General features: G+C 33.6%; 1 protein-coding gene across 1 annotated transcript in view; it reads left to right on the top strand.

The window, feature by feature from the left end:
- The first annotated feature begins 987 nt into the window (after positions 1 to 987).
- Positions 988 to 8822, top strand: part of LOC117169139 (spore coat protein SP85-like) — a 112357-nt gene continuing 104522 nt past the window's right edge. The window contains exon 1 of the mRNA XM_033355335.1: positions 988 to 1386. The gene's annotated coding sequence lies outside the window, so the exon portion shown is untranslated. The remainder of the gene's footprint in view (positions 1387 to 8822) is intronic.

Here is an 8822-nt window from a genome sequence, read left to right on the forward strand (position 1 = left end):
AAGAGATAGACACTCAAATTACTTATTTGATCGAGTTATCATGAAGGCCCTACAAACTTGCACGCCTAGTTATAAGAATTTTGATTCCGTTAAAAGATATTTATGTCCCAGAATATAAAAATTGCAGTACTATTATCAAAAATGCACCGGCGAAAAAGAACATGGAAATTGATAAAGAAAAACGAAGAATGCATGAATTTATCCTAAGAGACGTTAAAGCCAAAATGAATAATTTATTTAGTAGGAACATTAATAATGACTAGTATAATATAATAAAAATATTTCCACACACGGAAATTGACAAACTCTCAACACCTGAAGACGAAGAAAATAACTTCATCATAATTAAGAGTAAAGATAAATTAAACCTACTAGGAGCACATTTTGCATCAATCAATAATCAAAACAGAAACAATAATAGGGACGGTATAAATAATATTGTTATAAACACTGTAGAAAAACTTAAAAACGAGACGGAGCAGGACAAGTATAATAACCAAAACCCTGACCCGCTTTTGCGACATAAATCCGGCCTCTAATCCTACATACGAAGAACACAAGGATTACTTTTGTAAAAATTATAAGCTTTAAAAACACTTTAAAAAATCATAACAACAAAAAATCATCCGCAACGGATGGAATCCCAAACATTGTAATTAGGAACTTACCTACCAATTTTTTGCATGAATATACTATAATTTTTAATAATATATTGTCCTGTGGCGTAACGAATTCATATTTTAGCGCACAGGAAATTTTATGTATATGTAGCGATTCACTTCCGAACTAGAGATTGGCTAGCAGAAATTCGTGCTCAAATTTCTGGAAACGCGGTGAACGGATTGTCACGTGCTATTATGTAAATTAGATGATTGGTGAGTCGCCAAAAGAAATTATGAAGAGTGGGAAGGTGCTGCCTTTCGAACCATATATTAATAATTGAATTAGAATAATATCGTTAAACGTGCCAAGTGTTCGCATCAATTTACAACAATTCTAAAACGTTTTTAACCACGGTTGTGCGGAGCAATGTATCTATCTACATAAGGTGTATATATTAATTAATTCCGGAAAATTTTTTTTTGTTGTGATTTTGTTTTTGTTTTGTTTGAATGGACGGTTAGAGACATCCAAATTTTGTATGTGTTCAGCGTGGTTTTTTCTTTTAAATAACTCAACACTCGAAAATGACGCTTTGTTCGTGGACTCATACGCTAGAGGTTTCCTGAAAATTTAAAGAAACGGCACAAATATTACACTCTTTTGGAAAAACCAACTCAACGATCCTCGATCTAACGGAATCCTCAGGCGGTCCGATCATTTTTCTCTCCACTGCGAATTCCATGATCTATTCACCATAAAGGCGACTCACCAACAAAGAGATAAGTAAAAGCATTTGATAATAGTCATTAACATTGTTTTAAATTCGCATTTCTGAGTTCACCACTTTATACTCGTTCGATCATTTTATTTATGTCTTTTATACTTGTGAATTACAAAAATTTTAATTCATATGATTTGTACCACGAATTGGAGTGATGCGTGTATATGCGTGAATATCGAATATAATTTTAAATGTTGTGTTATAATTTTAAATTGAAAATTGCATTATTTATTTACAATACAGATATCTTTGATCGTAATGTTTTTGTTTCTCATTTCTCTCTCTAATAACGAATTTGTTCGCTCGTTTGTCTTTTCTCTTGAGTCGTTTGTTTTCGTAATTGTTCTCTTAATATTTAATTTGATTTTTAAATAATGACAATATGAATGTCAGTCTAGTCAACAAATATTTTAAACAAATGTTTTAATGTTGATTAAACATATTTTTAGAAGGTTGAAAGTTTGAATTTAAATGAACAATAATAAAAGATTATTGTTACATTTTCGATAAGTACTTTCGGGTTAAGAGAATTCAAGAAATAAATAAACTCAATGTTTTGGATGGTGCGTTTGGGGATCGTGCCAAGAATTGGTACGATACAAGTAGGTCTAATTTTGATAATTATGACGCGTTTAAAGTTGCATTCTTACAGGAATTCTACACGATTCCGATCCGAGTAAAAATTAAAGCTGATTGGCTAGCAAAACAATTTGATCCCAGTAAAGGAAACCTCCAGGCTTACTTTCCGGAACAAGTCAAGGAGGCACAATATTTTTCTCCCGAAATGGAAGCTTATGAAAAACATTATAATATTATTCAGCAAATGCCGATTCGCGTCAGTGAGTCATTAGTAACTTTAGATTTTACTGAATTAAATAAAATTACCCAGGCCTTAGCACAGCTCGATGCGACATATGCAGAAAAAATAACAAATAAAATAAAACCTTAAACAATAATTATAATTCTTTCAACTATGGTAATAACGGTCAAAAACAGCAAAAACGCGATCAGCAAAGGCTTCGAAATTCTCAAATAAGTACCGATAATCCAAGAAGTTGTACGTGTGGTTTTGTTGATCAATACTCAGACGAAATTAATGTGTCACATTTAAAATCAAATCATCTTGATCAAGGAAATCTTTCCAATAATATTGGAGTTTATAATAACGTGTTGCAACTTCCAAAAATGAATTTTCCACCACCAAATTTCTGATCAAATAATATAAACTAATAAGTGGCGCGATGTTGACAGGTCAAACAACGCGTCAAGATCCATATGATTTTGTTGGTGACCTTGCGAATATTGTACAATGTGAATCGGGTCAGAATGTGCTGAATGACAACCCTAAAATTCCTAAATGTCCCCGATTGATCGTATCTTTATTTAATGTGCCAATTCCATCTTTTATCGACACTGGCAGTCAGATAACGTGTGTTTCGGAAAAATTCGATGATTATTTACTGTTACATGGTAAAATTGCAGAACTGCCAGTCTCAAACGTAGTTTTGCGAACCGCAATTGGGAAGAAGCCTACGACAATTAAAAAGTAAATAATGGTTTATGTAAATGTTGGACAAATATCTATTTAAGGTCATTTCTCGTAGTCCCACATTTGTCTACTTCTGTCATAATGGGAAATGATTGGTTTTTGAAAAATGGAGTTGCAATTGATTATAAAAATCGATCAATATCAATGGATGGAATTTTGGCTCCGGTTTCACTGGTTTCGTTTGATAAGTTTCCGTCTGAGAGGATTGTGACATCGATCGAGGATGAAACAGTCTTTATACAAATAATATCTTCAGAGCCTATAGCTATAAAAGAGATTTGTAGTGTGCCGCTCAATGAGATTGCGACTCGAGACACGAATGAATTTAATTATTATGTCACCCCATTAACTTTGAATGAAAGTCCTAATGATTGTCGTGCGGTTGTTATTGATTCTAATCGGTCTCACATTATCAATGATATAGATAATCTTAGTAATATTATGTGTAATGAAAAGTTGCCCAATCATTATGACCTTGAATTACCCAGCATTGTCTATCAAAATGAAGACAAATTTTATTTATCGAATTTATTTTCCAAATCACCTTGTGATCGGACTTGTATTTCCAAAGACATAATGATCAAAAGAGATAAATATATAGAGGAGATAACCCGAACACTATAATAGTCTCTGAAAATGAAAATTTGTCGCATAAATTTTTGAATTTTTTTCCTGAATCAAATTTAGTTTATGAGAATTCAATTTTTAAAAATGACTTTAATTTTTTAATACGAAAGGAAATTATTTATTTATCTGAAATTGATCTTTTAAACTCGGATAAAAAATGTATAGGAGCAAACTCGGCGAGTTTTCTAGAAGAGATACGAGAGATCGCAGCATCACTTATAAGACTCGGTAATACGAAAAAGGAAGCTTTTATTAATTGTATGTTAAAATTTTTTAAATTATTCTCTTTGAAAAGTAATAGTACTGGTGTTTATGAATATCGGATAAATATTAAACCGCATAAGGCAGTTGTTAGGAAATCATATCCCGTTCCATTTGCTTATCGTGAATCGGTTGATTAAGAGATTGAAAAAATGATAAAAAGTGGAATTATTGAACCATCTACCAGTCAGTACTGTAATCCCTTACGAATTGTGATCAAAAGGGATAAAACGGTTCGACTTTGTTTGGATTCACGATTCATTAATGAAATAATTGAGTCGGATAATGAATCGCCGCCTATTATAAATGAACTATTGCAGAAATTTTATGGTTTTAAGCATACAGTGGTACTCAAAAATTTTGGGCCCAACACATTTTTGACTATATCTGGTGAATAAAAGCAGTTGAGAAAAATTGAATATATACAAAATTTCAATACTTTATTGAACTACAAAACTACAACATTTACATATTTTTAATGAAGTTTGTTGACAATTCCATTCACATTGTTTGTAACGACAGTTTTAAAAAATAATGGCCCACACTTATCACATAGGTTCATAAAATAGTTAACGTTCATAAAATCAACAACAAAGTTATTATTCTGTTGCTTATTGACTAATACTTTGTAGCCATACCCTTAGCAGCAATTACAGCAGTACATCGTCGAGGCATTGAATCAACTAAGCGTTTCACGTAGTCTTTCGGTATTTTTTCCCATTCTTCCTATAGAGTTCGCCATAAGTCATCTTTGTTCGAATGTTTCTTCATTCCAACATGTCTTCCGAGTGTGTCCCACAAATTTTCAATCGGATTTAGGTATGGAGATTAAGCTGAATAATCACTTCACTTTTCGCCCTTTCAAGAATTCCTGAACCAGCTTCGACTTATGTTTCGGATCGTTATCTTGCTGGAAAATCCAATTTTTAAGCATTTTTCTTCTAGTATATGGTAACATTTTTTCTGTCATAATATCCTGATACATAACTTTTTCCATGATGCCTTCAATCTTGTGCATTGAACCTACTTCTTGCGAAGACATAGCACCCCAAACCATGACTGATCCACCTCCGTTTTTGACTTGGAATTTGATACCGAGAATCGTATCTGGTTTTTTTCGGACGTCGAACATACTTCTTACCATCACTCCTGAATAGATTGAACTTCGATTTGTCAGAAAAAAGTACTTTCGCCACTGCTCCGAAGTCCAGTGTTGGTATTTCTTCGCAAAATCCAATCGGGCCTTCTGATTCTTCTTGCTGATCAAGGGTTTCTTAACAGCAACGAGTCCGAACAGTCCCATATCGTTCAAACGACAAGCCACAGTGCTCCTACTCACGTTGCCAAGGCTTTCATCGCGGATTTCATTGGCAATTTCAGATACTGTCTTCTTGACATCAATTGTTGATTTGCGTTTGATGATCTTGTCAACACGAATTGTCGTTTTCCGTGATCTACTAGATCGTGGGAGGTCCAGTAAACTCTGGGTAGTACTGAATTTCTCAATTAATCTATTTACAGTACTCTTACCAATTTTCAATGAGGCAGCAATTTCACGAGAAGTCTTCCCTTGTTCAGAAAGATTGAACACAGCTTACCGAATCTCATGGGTCGTATGTCTCGGCATTTTGACTTCAGAATGACTTGACCTGATAGGTTAAACAATTGACAAACACGAGGAATCGAAGTTGTTACCATAGCATCGCTTCTAGAGCTATCTAAACATAGTGGCCCAATACTTTTGCACACGTCAGTATGGAATATAATAAAAAAAAAACAATGGAATTTTTTTTCAAAACTTGTTACCTAACTTAATGTTTGGTACAAATAGTATACATAATTCCCGCATCAATGGATTTTTACTCAAGTTCGCCTTTGAAGGAATAGATCAGAAAAACAATGTGGCCCAAAACTTTTGCGCACCACTGTATGTCAACGACTGATCTTGCAAACGGATATTGGCAAATTCCAGTGCATAGGAATTCTCGCAAATAAACTGCATTTTTACATGGTTCAAAATTATATCAGTTTTGTAGAATACCATTTGGCATTAAGACGGCCGGTTCGGCATTTATTCGATCTCTCAGTTGGGCATTGGGGAATCAGTTTAATGATATTTTTACTATATATATATATATATATACATATACATATACATACATACATATATATATAATATATATATATATATATGTATGCATGTATGTATGTATATATATAGATAACTTGCTAATTGCCACCTCCGGAAATGTGTATGAACACTTTCAGGCTATATATTCAGCTTTTCAAGCCTTACAAGATCAAAATTTCAATTTAAAATTGCGAAACTCTCTATTTTGCCGCGAATCAGTTCATTTTCTAGCTTATAAACTATCTCTAAAAGGGATCAGACCTTTGCCTAATCAACTAGAAATTATAAAGAAGTTTCTTATACCGCAAAATTTAAATCAATTACAACAATTCTTTGGATTGTGTAATTATTATCGTCAATTTAGTGTTCGTCATTCAAACTATATGGATCCTTTTAGAGAGTCGCTTAAAGAAAGGAAACCTTGGAATTAGAATGATCGACATACAGTCGCCTATGACCTTCTTAAACAAAACCTAGTTAATTGCATAACTTTAGGTCATATTATACCAGGAGTTCCATTTGGATTGGAAACAGATGGCTCTACTTTAGGTATTAGTGGTATTCTTTACCAATTAGATGAAAATCAAAATCACAAGGTAATTACTTTAGTTAGCAGGTGTCTAATGGAAGCAGAATTAAATTATATGACCACGGAAAAAGAGTTGTTGGCCATTACTTACGCGGTTACTGAATTACGAACATATCTAATTAGAAACAAATTTACCGTTATAACGTATCATAAAGGAATGACTTTTTTAAATTCTACGCCTTATTTAAATGCGCGCTTAATCAGATAGAGCATAATATTACAAGCATATGATTTCGATTTTGTTCACTGTGCAGGCCGTGATAATGTGGCTACAGATTTTTTTAGTCGAAATCCAGTAGGTCAATTTGAAAAGGTTGAACAAACTGATTTAACGATTAATTGTTTGATAATTAATTTGCCGCCTATATCGCTGGGTATAACGTGTTCTACAACCGATTTGAGTTGAGATCTAAAGAATAAATTCAAAAAGATTCGTGAAGGTCAAGCCAGTGATCCGCGCATTAAAAATATCATTGATAATATGGATTCGAAAAAATACGAGAATATTTATAGAATTCATGATGAGATATTGTTTCATCGCGATCATGTTACTCCAAATTGGCCAATTGTGCCTCAGAATTTCATATACCAGCTCACGGATCAAATTCATTCAAAATTGGGGCATCCAGGAGTTTATAAAACAATTATGTACATTAAATGTTTTTATCACTGGAGAGGAATAAATAAAGCGGTAAAGAATTTTGTTCCTTCTTGCGACCTCTGTCAAAAGGCAAAACATGTGAATGTTAAGATGAAGGGAGAATATTCGCTTGTCCAATCTTTCGAACCAGGAGATTTAGTCTCTGTCGATTTTTTTGGTCCTCTTCCAACGTCAATCGGTGGTGTAAAGTACATTTTTGTTGTATTGGATGCATTTTCAAGATACGTGAAATTATATCCCATTAAATGTGCAAATACCAGAACTGTTTTGATAAAACTTAAAAATTCCTATATATCGGGAATGGCAAACCCAAAAGATTGCTGGCGGACAATGGAACGCCATTTACGTCACCCGCTTGGAGTCAAAATTTTCGGTAAGTGGGGATCAAACCAATTTTTTGTTCGGTTCGGCACCCACAAAGTAATCCCACTGAGCGCGTTATGAGAAAATTAGAACGTTTATTCCGAACTTTATGTTCGGATGCGCATACTCGTTGGGTAAAGCATGTTCCAGAAATAGAGTATTTTTTAAATATTACTACTCATTATAGTACGGGCTTCTGTCCATTTGTATCATCAGTGCCGTTGCGGGAGGGAGATCTTGTGCTTCTGCGTGTTCCTAAACAATCAAATAAAATAGATAAAGTTACGGAAAAGTTTTTTCATTTTTATTTTTGTCCATATAAAATTTCGAAATCCTACGGTAATAATTCATACGAGTTATAAGATCCCGATAACCCGAACATATTGAAAGGCATTTATAATCGATTCAGTTTGAAGAAATATGTTCAAAGATGAGAGATCACTGATCGTGCGAAACCCTCAGCGGTTTCTGGAATTGTGTTGGATTCAGGAGATCAATATTGTACTTGTAACTTTTGAATTCAAACGTATCTGTAAATGTACTCTAATTTTAAGGAGATGATTGTAATTGTTTAGTCGTTAGACCGCATGATTTTTTTAACGTGATAAATTAGGCCTATGGATGATTATGTGTTGATACCAAAATTGTAGAATGGGTATTTTAATATTGTTTGTGACTGAAATAATTGCCTCTCAAACAAGGGGGATATGTGGCGTAACGAATTCATATTTTAGCGCACAGGAAATTTGATGTATATGTAGCGATTCACTTCCGAACTAGAGATTGGCTAGCAGGAATTCGTGCTCAAATTTCTGGAAACGCGGTAAATGGACTGTCATGTGCTATTATGTAACTTAAATGATTGGTGAGTCGCCAGAAGTAATTATGAAGAGTGGGAAGGTGCTGCCTTTCGAACCATATATTAATAAATGAATTGGAGTAATATCGTTAAACGCTCTAATTGTTCGCATCAGTTTACAACAATTCTAAAACGTTTTTAACCAGGTTGTGCGGAGCAATGTATCTATCTACATAAGGTATATATTAATTAATTCCGGAAAATGTTTTTTCTTCGTAACTTTGTTTCTGTTTTATTTGAATAGACGGTTAGAGAAATCCAAATTTTGTATGTTTTCAGCGTGACTTTTTATTTTGAATAACGCAACACTCGAAAATGACGCTTTGTTCGTGGTCTCATACGCTAGAGGTTTCCTGAAAATTTAAAGAAACGGCACAAATATTACACTCTTTTGGAAA

Source organism: Belonocnema kinseyi, chromosome 3, assembly GCF_010883055.1.
Source record: "Belonocnema kinseyi isolate 2016_QV_RU_SX_M_011 chromosome 3, B_treatae_v1, whole genome shotgun sequence".
In the NCBI taxonomy this organism is placed as follows: Eukaryota; Metazoa; Arthropoda; class Insecta; order Hymenoptera; family Cynipidae; genus Belonocnema; species Belonocnema kinseyi.